Below are 17,682 nucleotides of genomic sequence, written 5' to 3'. Positions count from 1 at the left end.
AAAAGACAACGGTTTTTGACAAAATCGTTGTCTTTGAGCGCCCGAAAAAAATAAAAGACAACGGTTTTGTAAAAATCGTTATCGTTGAGCGACCTTTTGTAAAATCAACAACACCTTTTACAATAGTTTTCTAAAACTGTTGTCTTTAAGCGCGTTTTTAGGGGTCAAAGACAACAGTTTTAATAAACCGTTGTCTTTGACTTTATTCTTTCGCCGTTTTTCCCCGCTTCGTCGTTTTTGTTGTAGCAGTAATTTGCTTCCCTCTCTCTGAAAATTTTTTGACGTCCTATTTTCCCTCTTATACTACCCGAACCCTAAACCTCTCGCCTCATACGATCTTTCTCAAGAGCGTGGGTGGTTGCTGCTGCTTGTGCAGATTGCTCGGTGGAGGCAGAGGCGGAGGTGCTCCTCCTCCTCCTCCTTCTCCTCTCTTCTCCGCCTCCCCCTCTCTTCTCCTCCTCCTCTCTTCTCCGCCTCCCCCTCCTCTTCCACTTTCTCTTTACCTAAACTTCTACAGGAGACGAGGCTGAGACGACGCACCTACGATCCCTACCTAGCGCCTCTAATCGCCTTCGCCTCTTCCAGATCGACCTCCTTGATCCGGACTCCATCCTCGCAGCCATCCGCGGCGACTCCGGGGTGTTCCACCACGCCTTGCCTTGCATCATCACTCACGTCCAGGATCCCCAGGTCCGTATTTTCCCTTCCAGATCTCCTCCTCCCTTTCTAACCTCGTTTCCTTTCTGATCAGAGGGAACTACTAGATCCAGCGGTGACGGGGACTCTCAACGTTCTCCGCGCGGCCAAGGAGAGCGGAGTGCTCCGGGTGGTCGTCACATCGTTGATCTCTGCCATCGTCCCCAGTCCTGGATGGCCAGCAGATCGGGTCAAGGACGAGAGCTGTTGGACTAACCTTGATTACTGTCGGTAGAAAGAGGTGAGAATTTAAGATCACATCACAAGCCCTAAGCCTTCAAGCGGATGCTGTGCTGCAGTTATCACCTTCTGTGTGAATGCTGACTACAAAGTTTCAATATGGGTTTGAAAATAGAGAAATTTCAGGTTCATTTGGGTACGGTTTGGAGGCTCATTAGATTAGTCTGAAAATTTTCAAATTATTTTGGTTTGGTTCAATTTGAAAATTTTCTAGTGGTTTAATATAACAAACATGGCCAACCTTATAGCACACTGTTTTATGAGTTGAACAATATTGTTTTCTTTGGCTTTTTCATGTCAATAATTTAATAGTGACTTAGTCGGGAGGTTGAACCTAATCTTTACCTTAGGAAACAATAAAAGATGACTTATGTATGATGCCTGCTTTCTTATACAATCTAGGAACCCATGAAATTTCAGTTCATTCTAGGCCGCTCAACTCTCAACCCTTATGTGTAATATAATTGTCGTTTGCTAAAACAAAACAATTCCTTCTCTTATGCTTGAGCTAATGAAGAATAATGTCTTTTCTTGCTTTGTGATTGCTGTTTTGATTGGCCACAGCAGATGATCCTGCAAAGGGTGGAGCTGGTGAAGATGCTCAAGTGTTTTTTTATGCTCCACTATTTCTGTCATAATCCTAGTAATTTAAATGTTTGAAACTATAATATTGCTGCACCCATTATCATCTAACGGTCTACAAATAAAAATTGCAGTGAACTTTACCAGCTGTAGGACAAGGACGACTAGGTAAAGGATGCTGTGAAAGAACAATATGGCATGTGGGCTGGTGATAGATTATTTTCAAATACTATTTGTCTACTGGAGTTGCATCACCTTTGAGTTTATGTCCATCGAATGGCTTGATATTGACAATGTCATGTGTCTAGTAAGATATATATGGACATTAGAGTGGCTCTAATTCCAGTGTTCTTAAGTCCGTACTACTAAGCGTTGAGATTTTTTGGTCTGTTTGAGAGTTTTTAATGTTTACATTTTAGTTCCTCATACGTTTGTAACTATTGAGCTTTTATAATTATGCAATTGGAGAAATGTTAGGGATAAGATGGCATCGTATCTTGTGAAATTTTCACTCTTTTCTTGTCTTGTTAGTCATTTTATAATCCAAGAGACATTTGTCGTCTTAGAATTTATGTTACCTGTTCGACGGTTCGAGCATTAAACTGTCATCTATTTTGGCCTTTGGAATTACTTGGTAGAGGAATGGTATCATCCTCACATCTGACTGTTGTAGTGCCTTTTCATAAATTGTTGCAATTAACATCAGCATTTGCCAAGGCAAAATTTTCCTCCTGTTGATGAGATTCTTGTCAAGCAACAGAAGCTTTCTGAGCTCTATCGCAGAGAAATTAGTCTTTGAAAAACTAAAGTTGTCCTCAGGGAATGAACCTACCACGAGCAGAAGGGGCACTAGCTTTGACTGAGGTATACTAAATTTAGTATGAGAAATGATGACTCTGTGCTAATGCCCTGTAGTAGGCAAAGTGGTGAGTCCTTAGTTTTGTAGTAACAACTATTCTTAACTATCTAATTGTCTATGAAGTTGCATTTGCTTTTGTTGTGATAAGCAAGGGTAGATAGGTCTTTTTATCTTTTGTTAATAAGTTGATTCTTAGGGTTGTATGACTATATAAACATATGTAATTCGACTGAAAATGTATGAATCTTTAAACTCTTTTATTACAACATGGTATCAGAGCAACCCTAACCCTAGTGGCGCCGCACCCCTCTTTCTCTTCTTCTCGATCTCTCCTCTGATCGAATCTTCTTTTCCCCTCTTCCTTCTCGATTCTCTCTTGCGAGCGACTCAACGCCGACGGGGGATACTCGGAGTCGCCGGGACGGATCGATCTTGGAGCGTGGAGGAGGGAAACCCGTCGCGTCTCCGGCTTCTCTTCGGCCTCGATCACCACCGAACAGCAGCTCCTTCTTCCAGCGGCGACGCGCCTTCTACTGCTCGCGATTTCCTCCAGCGGCGACGCCCTCGTAACTTCCTCCAGTGGTGACGCTCCTTCTCCTGCTCGCGACTTCTTCCAGCGGCGTCTAGGGCACAACGGCGGCGTTTTTTTTTTCTTCCTTCTTCATCTCGCGACGCTGCCCAATCTCTTCATCTCATGCAGTGATTCCTTCACCGCTGGTTATTCCACCTCCTTCGTCGATCTCTGCTTCCTTCCCCGACACCGCCACCTTATCTCTTGTGCAGTGCCGGCGGCAGTTCCTCTTCTGATCTCCTTGTGTGGCGCAAGCGGCTATTTCTCGAAGCTGTGATTTTTCTAGCATCTGTTTTGTCGTGATTTCTCTAGCATTTTTTTTTTGTAAGTGTAATGGCGGATAACGCTAGTGAAACCTCGGGGATTTCTGCAAATCCTATGGCGTCTTCAGGACAGGTACAACCATTTTTCACAATGGCAAGCACAGGAGGGCCCGGTCTTCAGATAGTATCAGAAAAATTGTCCGAGACAAATTATGCATCCTGGGCAGTTGCTATTGAACTTTATGTCGAAGGCCATGATAAACTTGATATTCTTCACAGCTCTAAAGTGAAACCAGATGAGAAGGATCCTAGCTTTCGCACTTGGCGGCGTGACAATATTCAATTAATGACTTGGATACTTAACTCTGTTAGTTCTGGCATCAAACAAGTCATTCTTCATAACAAAACAGCGTATGACATGTGGAAGACACTGGAGCAGATGTATGGACGTTGACATGATATGCTGCGTACTTATCAGCTCAGCAGTCAAATTTTCAAACTTGAACAAGGTTCTATGTCAGTCACCAATTATTTTGCTACTCTGAAGGGGCTGTGGGATGAGTTTGACTACTACCGGATGGAAAACTGGAGTTCCACTGATGATCATCAGAGATATTTAAAGCTTTTGGAAAAAGACAGAATTATTAAATTTTTGGATGGACTTAATGCAGAGTTTGAAAACTTAAAAGGGCAAATCCTTGGTCTTGATCCTACTCCCTCTCTAGAACAAGTTTACTACAAAATTCTCAGTGAAGAAGGTAGAAGAAGGACGATGAACAACAAGGGGATTTCCACGATAAGCCCTCCAGTTGGGGAGACCTCTGTCTTTATTGGTTCTGCAAACAAGTTCCGACCTGGGGGAACTAAAGGACGAGGAGACAGATTTTGTCGGCACTGCAAGAGGACTAATCATGATTCAGATTTCTGTTGGGAAAAATATCCAGAAAAGAAACCTGAAAATTTTAAACATAATGCTAAGAAGGCTCCTAATAGTGGTGATATTGCTATCCAAAAGTTAGAAAATGAAGAGATTATTGGTTCCTTTGTGCCTTCTACCACTGGATTGTCTTCTACTGATATTGTTAACCTCCAGCATCTTCTCTCTCGGCTTCAGGCTTCATCTTCTGTCTCTACTCCAGTTCAAGCGCACACAGGTATTCATAGCTTGGGATTAAGTGTTACTGGTCCCAGCTTTTACAGCCCCTGGGTCATTGATTCAGGAGCTACAGATCACATGGCAAATGCTGCTAACTCCTTTATTTCTTACTCTTTATCCTCTGGGCAGGAGAAAGTGATCATTGCAGATGGAACCAAAGCCACTATTGCTGGCAAAGGTTCCATAAAACTTACAGATCATTTTTTTTCTATCCTTTGCACTTCACGTTCCTTCTGTTTCTATTAATTTACTTTCTGTTAGTAGCATTACTAAACAACTACACTGCTCCGTAACCTTTTTTCCTGATCATTGTGTCTTCCAGGATCTCGAGACCAAGCAGACGATTGGGACTGACCGTGAAGTAGGGGGTCTTTATTATTATCAGCTTGAAACAACATCTGCTCTAAAATCTGCAGCCAAGTGTTTGGAAAATAAGTATCAAGAAATTCTTTTATGGCATTCTCGGTTGGGTCATTTGTCTTTTCAGTCTTTGAAAATTTTATTTCCTAGTCTCTTCTTTTCTGTTCCTCTTCAGTCATTTCAATGTGAAATCTGTCAGTTATCCAAACATTGTAGAACCCATTTTTCTGAGTCTATAAAGAAGAGTTTGTCTCCATTTGATCTTGTTCATTCGGATGTGTGGGAGCCCTCACCTGTGACTTCGTTGGATGGCTATCGATATTTTCTTTCTTTTATTGATGACTACACCCACTGTACATGGCTTTATTTGATGAAAACAAGGGAAGAAGTTCCTCGTCTCATTCAAAATTTTTGTAGAATGGTTGAAACCCAATTTGGCTCAAGGGTGAAGATTCTTCATTCTGACAATGCCCGTGAGTACTTTGCACAGTCTCTAAATACTTTTCTTGAGGATTCCGGAATTCTTCATGAGTCATCCTGTCCCTACACACCACAACAAAATGGAGTGGCCGAAAGAAAGAATCGTCATATCCTTGAAACAACCCGTGCCCTATTATTTCAACGTCACTTACCCAAATATTTCTGGGCTGATGCTGTCCTTGCAGCTGCTTATCTCATCAATCGATTGCCATCTAGAGGTCTCGGGAACTGGTGTCCTCTCACTATTCTTCATCCTGGCGTAGAGTTGTTCTCCCTTACTCCTCGAGTTTTTGGTTCTCTTTGTTTTATTCATGTTCTTGGTCCCAAGTCCTCTAAACTTGATCCTCGTTCTATACGAGGTGTTTTTTATAGGGTATTCCACTTGTCAGAAAGGCTACAAGTGCTTTGATCCTATTACTAGGACAAGATATATCTTGAAGGATGTTACCTTTTTTTGAGTCCGAGTCCTATTATTCTCCTCAGTCTCGTCCTCAGGGGGAGAATACTACCTCTTCCTTTGTACCTCAAGTGGTTCCTCATGTGATTCCTTCTCCTATTTCACTGGATGTCATGGAAAATGGAAAAGATGCTCCATCACTGGGCTCACAGTCTTCACCAGATATTATTACTTACAAACGACGACGACACAAGCAAGGACCTATTGTTGATCGGCTAGTTGAATCGGATGCTTCGGCTCTTGATCCTGTGAAGCAGTTATCCTCATCAGTTGAGCCAACCGCACCTCAAAATATGAATGAGCTGAACCTTCCTATTGCTGTTAGGAAGGGTGTCAGGTCATGTACTCAACATCCTATCTCCAACCACATTTCATATTCTCGTTTGTCTCCTTCATATCATGTATTTGTTTCACAATTATCAAATCACGCTATACCTTCTTCCTATTATGAAGCTGTAAGGGATTCAAGGTGGCAAGAAGCAATGAATGAAGAAATGGAGGCTCTCAACAGAAATGGTACTTGGGAATTAGTTGATCCCCCAAAGGGGAAGAACTTGGTTGGTTCTAAATGGGTCTATGCTATCAAGTATAATTCAGAGGGTGAAGTGATCAGATATAAAGCCAGACTTGTTGCCAAGGGATTCACCCAAACATATGGGGTGGATTACTTGGAAACTTTCGCACCAGTTGTAAAGCTGAACTCGGTCAGGGTAATTCTTTCTCTTGCTGCTCAATATGATTGGCCTTTGTTTCAGTTAGATGTTAAAAATGCCTTCTTAAATGGTGACCTTTATGAAGAAGTATACATGTTACCACCTCCTGGAATTGAAACAAAAGGAAAGGTTTGCAAGCTAAGAAAAGCTTTGTATGGGCTTAAACAATCTCCCAGAGCATGGTTTGATAGGTTTTGCAAAGTCATGATATTGTTTGGCTTTAAACAAGGGAATGCTGATCATACACTCTTTATAAAAAAGAAAGAGGACAGAACTACCATTCTTTTGGTTTATGTTGATGATATGATAGTTACAGGTGATGATAAGGTAGAAATCCAGGCTCTTAAGTCCAAGTTAACATCAGAATTTGAAATTAAAGATCTTGGATCATTGAGGTACTTCCTGGGCATTGAAGTCGCTCGATCAAAAAAAGGAATCTATGTATGTCAGAGAAAGTATGTGTTGGATTTACTCAAGGAGACAGGGAAGCTGGGTTCTCGGCCAGCGTCTACTCCTATAGAAGTAAATCATGATCTTACTAGTTCTAGTGGGGAGGATCTTACAAATCTAGAAAAGGGAACATATCAAAGGTTGGTTGGAAAATTACTCTATTTATCTATGACTAGGCCTGACATCACCTATGCTGTTAGTGTAGTAAGCCAGTACATGCATGCTCCTAAAACTATCCACATGAAGGTCGTGGACAGGATTTTAAGGTACTTGAAATCAAGTCCTGGAAAAGGCTTGCTGTTTAAAGGAGGTGGTGATCTGAAGGTGGAATGCTATTCTGATGCAGACTGGGCTGGTTCTCGAGATGATAGAAGATCCACTTCTGGCTACTGCACTTTTTTGGGAGGAAACTTGGTAACGTGGAGGAGTAAGAAACAAAATATTTGTGCACGGTCCAGTGCTGAAGCAGAATATCGAGCCATGTCACATGGTCTTGCAGAGATGTTGTGGTTGAGTTTTCTGTTGATAGACATGGGATTAAAGGCTGAATTACCTCTCAGGCTGTATTATGACAACAAGGCAACAATCAATATTGCAAACAATCCGGTACAACATGACCGGACTAAACACATTGAGATTGATCGTCACTTTATTCGGGAGAGACTTGACTCTGGAGAGTTATGTCTGCCTTATGTTAAGTATGAGGACCAACTTGCTGATATGTTTACAAAAGCTATACCCCAAGCTGTGTTCAACTCCTCTCTTAGCAAGTTGAACATGTTTGATATATATGTTCAACTTGAGGGGGAGTGTTGTGAGAAGCAAGGGTAGATAGGTCTTTTTATCTTTTGTTAATAAGTTGATTCTTAGGGTTGTATGGCTATATAAACATATGTAATTCGACTGGAAATGTATGAATCTTTAAACTCTTTTATTACAACAGCTTTCATTCTTCAAATTTGACTGAACAGTTGCTTTCCTTGTAAAAGACGTATTAGTGTACTTTTTGTCGTATATATTTTTCTAGTCAAAGAAAAGAGGACTTTCTTTGGAGGAGAAGCGTGAGCAGATTCTCCAAATATTTTATCAGTCCCAAGACTTCTTCCTTGTAAGCTTTCTAGTTCATAAGTCAATATTAATCCTAGATCTCAATCATTGTGTTGTTTAACATTACTTTTTGGTACAATATTGATAAATTTGGTCCATGGAGTAGGCTCATGTACTAAATGAATATTTATCTACTAGTTTTTAAGCAGATAATCCATTCTACTTTTCATTCAGATAGTGTTATTTCTATTATTTGAGTAGTTACACCAGTTATTACCTTGTTTTTACTAATAGTGTTGTTAGAGGTAGCATTGATGCACTAAAACTTATGGTATTAAATATTCTGTTAAATGCCATTTGTAAATCTATGCAATCCTTCTTACAAGTTACAACTAATATGAATACTAATGATACACTCACGAGTGAAATGTCAAGGACGCATACCAACTGGACTGGAACAAGGTGATTAAGAATTTGTTCTTTATTTTTATTTTCTAGGTTATTGAATGCCTATATATAATATACCTATTGAGGCAACTTGTTTTAGCTTGCTTGTTTCATTCTTCATATTGTGTCTACTAAGATTATTTTTTTCACTATTTGTTGTTACTAGGCTAGAAGAGCTTTGAAAATTCGAGAGTGAAGACAACTCATACAAATCAAGAATTTAAAATCATTGGGATAAGTGGCAAGCCTTGCAAAGATGAAACTTAACTAGTTGAGGGGATAATGACCTTGTTTTGGATATTTTTATCTTCTAATATATGTTTATATTTTGCAGGTTCTATTGACAAAGTTTCCTAGCGTGCCACCAACGTTCTAAGTAACATGTAATGTTGTCCAGGATTTGACAATTACAAGTAATATTCACTCAACAATCTATATTTCTTTATTTATTTTTTTCATAATTAATTAAATGCATTAGTTGAACTGTGGTGAACTTTTGGAATTGGCTTATCTATGTTGATCATGTTTCTTCATTCATTTGGTAGTTTGATATCAACCAAATCTGGCGGATTTAGCTTAGGAGGAACTTTTCAATCTAGCCTTCAGCAACAGCAACTGCATACTACCACAACCCATAGTGGTGAGCTGCCTTTTGCCACTGGAAACACTCATGACCTACGTTCACATGGCTCTGATTTCTTTCCTTCTCATGGTAATTATCATTCATAGGTACCTTGCCCTGGCCGGGTACAATTCTTTAGATAGTTTAATCTTTATTAATGCTATGGATTAAATGGTTTTGCCCTCAACTTTATACAGATTCAAAACAGTGGAGACCCTAGTATTGGGTTGAGACCGTTGAACTCTCCTACACCAACCTCTGGTATGAGTATGTATGAGCAACTGATTTAGCAATATCAACAACCACAAAGTCTTTCTCAACTTCGACTACAGCAGATGTCTGATGTTTGCCAGTCATATAGAGATCAAAATGTAAAGTCCACTCGGGTAACAATTACCGCCTGGTCCATTTGGCATGCTTGGATTATTGAGTGTTATTAATACGAATGATCCAGATCTAACATCTCTTTCATTGGGAATTGATTTAACAACAGTAGGACTGAGCTTGAGCTCGACAGATAGTCTTTATAAAACATTTGGTTCTCCATGGTTTGATGAGTCTGCCAAGGGGGAGCTTGAGTACTGCAGTCCAACATGTTATTATGCCAAAACACCACCACCTCTTTTATGTTGTGGTTTTATTTGTCGATATGAATGGGGTACTTGAAGAGTATATGATTTATCAAATATGTTATTGTGGTTGTAGCAACTACATTTCTCCAAATTTCAGCTATCAACCATGTTTTACGTCTTCTACAGGTATTATATTTTTCCCTTTTATTTTTGGTGTTTTGCTCACATACTTTGCTTCACAAAAATCCAGAATGTTGGAAAAGATTGACATGGAAGAATCAACAAGTGAGAAAGAGGAGTCCAATGAAATTCTACAAGTTGAAGATTTTGATGGGGCTTGAGTTGACAATAATTATTTGCAATCCTATATGGCATGAACCACCATCACAAGTTTCTAGTGTTTTGACAATTGTTCATTAGTTGTAAATGAAGTTTATTTGTTTATTTGTATTGGGATAAATTTTATTTGAATATTAGACATGTTTTTTTTGTGATTGTAATATAATTCTTGTATAAGTAACATTTTGAATGACATTGATATGAGAAATATTCTTTCTTTTGTGATTATGATTCTTTATTATATATTTATATTGAAATATGATATATTGGTATTAAAAGATAATAATTTAAAAGATAATGATTTAAAACCGTTGTTGTTGTCGTCTATCACCCTCAAAGACAACAGTTAAAAATCGTTGTCGTAGCCCCAAAAACGGTTGTAAACTAGCAGTGTTAATAAAAAATGCTCTAACAACAATAATTTAAAACTGTTGTCTTTTCATTCAAAGACAACGGTTTAAAACCGTTGCAAAACTGTTGTCTTTTCATTCAAAGACAGCGGTTTAAAACCGTTGTCGTAGCCCCCACTTTTAACAATATTGCCAATTACAACGGTTTTAAAGGGCCTACGACAACGGTTTTTAACCGTTGTCTTTTAATATTTTTGTTGTAGTGTTGGTCGAACCGTTGAGGTTAGTACCGGTCGAGCACAATGCTTGTTGGGTTTACGGGGCTTAGCGTCTCCGCTTCCTATGCAAGATTGATATGCAAAGCAACTCAATATAGGCCCGGCCAAACTTCCAGATCCCATATTACATTAGGTGCATGCAAGCATCCTAACATAAGAATGAGCATCTCAAAGTACCGGTTGAATCTCTTGGTACGTAGTTTACCATCCTTCAAAGACAAGTATCCCAACATATGACCAGTTGGTCATAGCTTCGGTCGGTCGGTCATAGAACCCGATCATTAAAAATTAAATTTATTTTGAATATCTAATTTAATTGAACTATTTTGTTAAAAAAAAATTAATTTATATATCATACTTACTCAGTCTGTCAGCTAATTAGATCACTTTATTACAGTCATGTATTTTAATCACTTTACTACAGTCTCTTTATTACAGTCATGTATTTTTATTAGAAAACTATCTCAAATTTGATAGATGAATTTGGCAAAATAAGTGCAACCATGGTAAGTTGAATAGCAATGAGTAACAATAAATTACAAATAAAAATATTGTCTATGTCAAAAAATATTAAATTAATCTATGTTAAATTTAGGCATGATGCCCAATAGAAACCAACTCTTTTGTGAAATAAGTTTTGCTTGTAGTAAGTAAATTACAATAATATTAAAGTAAAATGAATTTAGCTAAGTTAGGTACGTATCTTTGAAAAGACTAAGTTAACTAAGTTACATGTATATTTGAAAAAAAAAAACCAATAATACTATGTGAAAACCATGTTAATTAAAGAACTTAAAACTTAAGTATAAAATACAAAATAAATAAAAAAGAAGCAGAGCAATAATCCTGCAGTTTCTTGAGGTCGTCTTCAACTTCATGCTGCACACCAAATCGTTGGACAACTCCGGGATGATTGTTGATAATTCCTTTGTCCTTGGAAAATGGGAAGGGAAGAAAACTGAAGATGAAGCACTCGAGAAGTTCGTAAAATTAATTTGAAAGAATCTTCCTTTGTTGATTTCTTTATAAATAATAACACTTTATGATACGTTTAATCATATAATAGCCCTTTCATTCTTAGTGTCTTTTCTGATTTCATTTTAGCATGTCAAGTAAATGCTGAGCATTTATATTATTGCTTCAGTTGCTTGATCTTGCTACTCAGACAACTGATCCGATTCCAACTGATTATGATTTACAGATATACATCATGTTTTTTTTTAAAAAAAAACTATTTTTGTAAATTTACATAGTAAACAACCTGTTCTGTTCCACCTGTGGAATGGAACCTTATGTTTCATTTTAACTACGAAGTAAGACAGAAAAAATAATAATAATATGATTTTTTTTTTTACGAATTTCTCTTGTTAACATGGACGGAGATAGAGAGGAGGGGGAATGTAATGTCATCCAATTCCTCTATTTTGTTTCTTCCCATGATGGTGAAGCATCTAATAAAAGCAAATGAGTTATATAATTTCTTTCCTTTCGATTTGATCAAGTAACTAGATGATTGGAATACATTGAAATAAGACAATATAATTCTTTTCTTTTCTTTCCCTTCACTTAAACTACTTCTTTCCCTCCCACTTTCTCCCCTTGCATGTAAACCCAACATTAAACTTAGGCGAGAGAAGAGTTTTAAGAATTTGAGGGGGCAATTTAATTAACCAACATTTTTGAAGTGTTTTGTCTATAATAGTCAAGGTAAGATGACAAAAATAGGAAATTCATCATAAACTTTGGTAAATGATAGGTTGTCTGGTGGTTGTCCTTTGCATGGGTCAACAATGTCAAATTGGAGAAGAATATAGATTAGTAATAAGGTTCGTTGCATGTGAAATTGGCTTTTCTCTGTAGTTACCGTGATAGGAATAGGCAAAGTTTGTCTACAAAGAGTACTTGCTGGCATTAGTTATTTTGCATTATTTTGTGACTTGTAGGGATTAAGATTACATTGCAAATGCCAAGGACAAAAAAAGTGTGGATGTATCCTCAATTTTCTCTGTTCCAATATATGTGTTTTGTTTGCATGTTCTCTTTGCAAATAGTACTTGCTGCTTTGTTATTTTACATGTTTTTTGTGACTAATGTAGATTGAGATTAAATTGTAAATGCCAAGGAGAGATAGTGTTGGATTATGCATATGAACCAAACTCAATATTTTTTGTTCCAGTACATGTTTTGTGTACATGAATTTTGAAAATACATACAAGTGATTCTAGTATTTTAGCCCATGAACTCTTCAATTTGAGACTTGTTTAATATCAAAATATGGTAATCCATCAAGATTTACTGTTGGAACTAAGTTCCTTATTGGCTTATTCATTGCGAAGCTTATTGTTGAGATTGAGATGATAATCCTTGCATTTATTCACATTGCTTCAGTTGTTTAGTGCCCCTTATTGAAGATTTTGTATTCTTTTGGACTCCTGAGCAAGACTATAGAAAATAAGCCAATATAATAGATGTTGAGTTTTATGTTTAATTCAAAGTATTTTTCTTGGTTTTAGTTGTTATGGTAATACATATGTGAATGCATTTAATTCCACATTGCTAAGCTAAGAAGGTTGGAAGACCTTATATATGGATCTCTTCCATCCTTGCTTAGCAAAGTTAAGGGGACCTACACGCATGCGCGGGTCGAGCCCAAATCAGGTGGTTTCGGAGGGTTCGAGCCGGAAATCCATAAACCGGGCGCGACGCACGAGATCATCACGCGCAGGGGGGGGGGGTGGAAATCCCCAGCTTGTGGGCCTCACGCTTGCAGACGACCTGGTTTGTCTTTGGTTTGGTTCTGTCCTGCGCGTGAGGAAGCGACGCACTTCGAACCAACGCTTTGGTTCGCGGAATCGCTGAGATCTTGGGAGAATTTTGCCGGAGAGCCTTTGCACCGTGGGCGGCAATAAATTCTCTAAAGACAGACACTTCAACCGAAAGATAACAATTTCTGAATCTTACTCTTTTATTTACCTATTTATTGCATGCTTACTATTTTGGTGCAATTTACGACTGTGTTAGTGCTCTCCTACAACAACAATTTTAGAGAATTTATTGTAAGCATCAATAGACATGATGAATGATACGATAACGGGGTCTGATGAGGCTAGTGCCAGACTTGAGAGATTTTTCGGGCAAAATTTCAGACGTTGGCAACAACGGATGAAATTTTGGCTTACTACGCTAGGGCTATTCTCCGTTATAGAAACATATCCTCCTTCACCCGATGAAGAGAACCTGCCTATAGTGCTACCTAACAGAAGTTTAAGCAAAGGGATTATCTCTGCCATGGGAGGATCCTGTCTGCCCTCTCAAACGCACTATTTGATGTATACTGCTCAACGGTTTCGGCTAAAGAGCTGTGGAAATCTTTAGATAAAAAATACAACTCTAAAGATTCTGGTTTAGAAAAGTATACTGTGGCAAAATTCCTAACTTTAAAATGGTTGAAAGAAAATTTGTGGTTGAGCAGACACATGAATTCCAAGTTCAAATTCATGGTCTTGCTGAAGGAGATATGTCATTACCCGAAAAGTTTCAGGTCTTGTCTATCATCGAAAAATTACCTCCGAGTTGGGAAGATTTTGGCTTGACTCTTAAACATAGGAGAGGTAAAATTTCTCTAGAAGATTTGATGATTGCCTTAAATATTGAAGAAGAACATCGGAAGCAACATAAAGATGATGATAAAAGAATGCCTATGGATTTTTTTTCTAAAGGCAAACGTAGTAGTCTCATTTGACAAGAAAAAATTCAAAAATCAGAAAATGAAGAACAAGATGAAACCCAAACCAAAGATTCAAAAGAAAAATGGAACCAAGCCATGCTGGGCATGTGGACAAGTTGGACATTATGCCAAATTCTACCCTAAGCAAAAGGACAAGAAGAAAAACCAAAGCAACACGTCCAACACCAAGGCACAAGCAAATGTTGTGACTGCTAGTGACGACACCAGCAATAGGTTTGTTCCCTTCAAATCCGAACTAAACTTGATATATCAACCCAATGAATGGTTAGTTGATACAGGTGTTAATGTGCACTGTTGTGCTGATCGCTCTGCCTTCCTTACTTATCAGGTAATTAAAGGCACTTCCGTGACCATGGGGAACCATTTTGCAGCCAGGGTGTTTGGGATAGGGCAAGTTGACCTGAGGTTCACCTCTGGAAAAGTCCTGTCACTGCATGAGGTGCATCATGTTCCAGCGGTCCGTCGGAATTTGATTAGCGGGTCAAAGTTAGTCCGCGCTAGTTATGAGCTTAACTTTAAATGTAATAAAGTTGTAATATTACATTTAAGAACATTTATTGGAAAAGGTTACCTTAATGAGGAAAAATTCTTAAAATATACCAATTAATTAAAATATGGAAAACATTGTGTTTATTTTTTGAGAAGTTATGTATGTGTGCGTTTTGCATTTGCAAAATGCGAAACTTAATAAAGTTTCGCATTTGTAAAATGTGAAACTAGAGGGAAATACCAGTCATTCCAAATTAAGAAGATTTCTTTAAATTTTGCAGCATTCGCATTTTAAATGTGACAGTTGTAACTTGTTATTTATGGATATTTATAAAAATTAGGAAATGTGAATAGAAAATTACAAAATATGATTTCTGAGATTCTCTCACGTATCAAACCCTAAAGCCGCCACCTCTCCTCTTTTGTTCTCACAATGACCGTCCACCCGATCAAGCATCGCCGGAGTGTGTAAACCCTAAACCGCCGCCTCCTCCTCCTCCTCCTTCTCGTGGTGCCCGTACGCCCCATGAGTTGTTCGATCAGGCCACGCCGAAGCGCCTAAACCTTAAACCGTTGCCGCCTTCTTCTTCTTCTCGCGATCTCGTGTCTGGCCGCCTCATGAGCTGTTTGATGAGGCCACGCCGGAGCGCCTCATTGTGAAGGATTAGAAGGCAAGTCTGACTCGTTGCAAAGTATTAGAAGGCCCAACTGCGAATATAAAGACCCGATTCTCGTCGGATTTGCCGGCATCAAACTGTTCTCCAGCTTAACAACAGTGAGTTTTATGACCTAAAAAATCTTTTTTTTTTAAAAAAAAATAATAGTTCATAAGGTAATATACGATGTATTGCATATACCATGTAATTAGAGTTGTTTGGCTTATTAGTATGGCTTTAGAACGCCCAATTCCTGTGAGCTTGTTTTGGGAGCTAAGATTGAATATGAGAATGGTTCAATTAAGCATAGCCAGCCTATCTCTAACGCTACCATAGTGATTGAACATAAATTGAGTTACAACGAGCTGGTAGATGAGATTTGTCAACAAGTTGGTGTGGATAGAAAACATTTTAAGCTGAATATCATCTTGGATTATGAACAAAATGGGAAATCCAGATCCACCCTGATTACGAATGATAAGTCATTACAAATTTTATTCTATTTGACCCAGACAATTACAGATTTTTGGGCTGACATATATGTTGAGATGGAAGAAATTCCGCAAAGTTTGATCCAACAGGAAGCATTATTGCCAACTGAACACACGAGCATGGTTGCGCTTCTTAATAACTTTATGGGACCAATCTCCCATGTTGGATCTTCTAATAAATCTGTTGAACTGAATTATGTACCAAGTTTGATATCTGAACCTACAATTCAGATGACTGTAGGTGAAAACATCAATATGGGTCCTCCGTTACCATCTCAAGATTTTGTTGAGCTTCCTCATGTAGAATCCCCAATGCATGATACCATGATTCCTTTTCCATTGCCACCGGAGGTGTAGTTGGATGATGAGGCACGGAGCAGTGAATCTTTTCATTCTCAATCTTCTGAAGATGGTGGGGACATTTTGAGCATTCCTATGGATGATGACTCTCCTGATGATGGTGATTGTGATACTCATCTTAATCGTGGTGAGATTCCACCATATAATGAAAGGGTGATGCACTTCATGAATGATATAGGGGAGGAAAATGACGATGGCAATGTTGATCGAGAAGATAATGTTCATATTGGTATTTGGAGTGAATCAAAAAATCAAATTCGGCTAGGAATGCTATTTGACAGCAAGTCTCAATTGCGGAAAGCCGTGACATTATGGTCTATCAGTCAGAATCGGGAGTTTAAGGTAGTTGAAAGCAGAATCAATACATGGGTTGCAAAATGCAAAGTGGTGCCGTCAGACATAGATTCTAACAGTGGGCCTGAGAATTACAGGTCATCGTGTCTTTGGTGTATTCGTGCAGTTCATAAGAAGACATATAAGATGTGGCAAATCACTCGATGGGTGAATATGCACAATTATCTTGCCTCCATCAGTGGCAATAATAATAGAAATTTGACTTCAGCTATTATTGCATCTCACATTATCCATCAAATTGAGGTGAACCCTGGATATCCTGTAAAAAATGTCCAGGCAGATATTAAACAGTCATTGCATGTTGATGTTTCATACAAGAAGGCATGACATGGGAGGAGAAAAGCCATAGAGATTGTTTATGGAAATTGGGAAAGTAATTTCGCTGAACTACCTTTGTATATTGCAGCCTTAGAGCATTCTAATCCCAATACTATTGTTAAGTGGCTTCATCACCCAAGTAGCACTGAAAATGTGAAAGTCTTCAAATATATATTTTGGGCATTTGGACTAGCAATTGATGCATTCTATATGTGTAGGTCGGTTATCAGTGTTGATGGTACACATTTGCGAGGGGCTTATAAGGGAAAGATGCTTATAGCTGTTTCTAAGGATGCAAACAATCATATATTACCTGTTGCTTATGCTATAGTAGATGAGGAGACTATGGCTAGTTGGTGTTGGTTTTTTGAACAATTTAGGTATTATGTGGCACAAGGTAGACAATTATGTGTTATTTCTGATAGACACCATGGTATTATTCATTCTATGTCAAATTTAGAGGAATGGAAGGAACCAATTGCATATCATAGATTATGCCTTCGACATGTTCGAAGTAATTTCATGACAAAGTTTAAGAATATCACTTTGAAACATTATTGTTGGGCTATTGGCAGTACTACTCAAAGACGGAAATTCAACAGATTTAAGAGACAGATTAGGGCACTTGATCCAGCGGCATGGCAGTATTTGAGAGATATTGGCATAAGGCGGTGGAGTCTTGCTTACGATGGTAACCATCGATGGGGATGTCTCACAACAAACACTTCTGAGAGTTTGAACAATGTTTTGCGAGGGGATAGATTGTTGCCAATTAAGGCATGTA

The 17,682-nt window shown here is 38.4% G+C and overlaps 1 long non-coding RNA gene across 1 annotated transcript; it reads left to right on the top strand.

Moving 5' to 3' along the window:
• The first annotated feature begins 261 nt into the window (after window positions 1–261).
• Window positions 262–2,001, top strand: LOC121984322. The gene is made up of 3 exons (XR_006112949.1): window positions 262–690; window positions 752–937; window positions 1,653–2,001. It is a non-coding gene; the product is annotated as an uncharacterized LOC121984322 (long non-coding RNA).
• Window positions 2,002–17,682: the final 15,681 nt, after the last annotated feature.

The sequence above is a fragment of the Zingiber officinale genome, chromosome 1B (genome assembly GCF_018446385.1).
Source record: "Zingiber officinale cultivar Zhangliang chromosome 1B, Zo_v1.1, whole genome shotgun sequence".
NCBI classification, from domain to species: domain Eukaryota; kingdom Viridiplantae; phylum Streptophyta; class Magnoliopsida; order Zingiberales; family Zingiberaceae; genus Zingiber; species Zingiber officinale.
The sequence above is the reverse complement of the archived record's forward strand: the minus strand, read 5'-3'. Positions and strand labels throughout refer to the sequence as shown.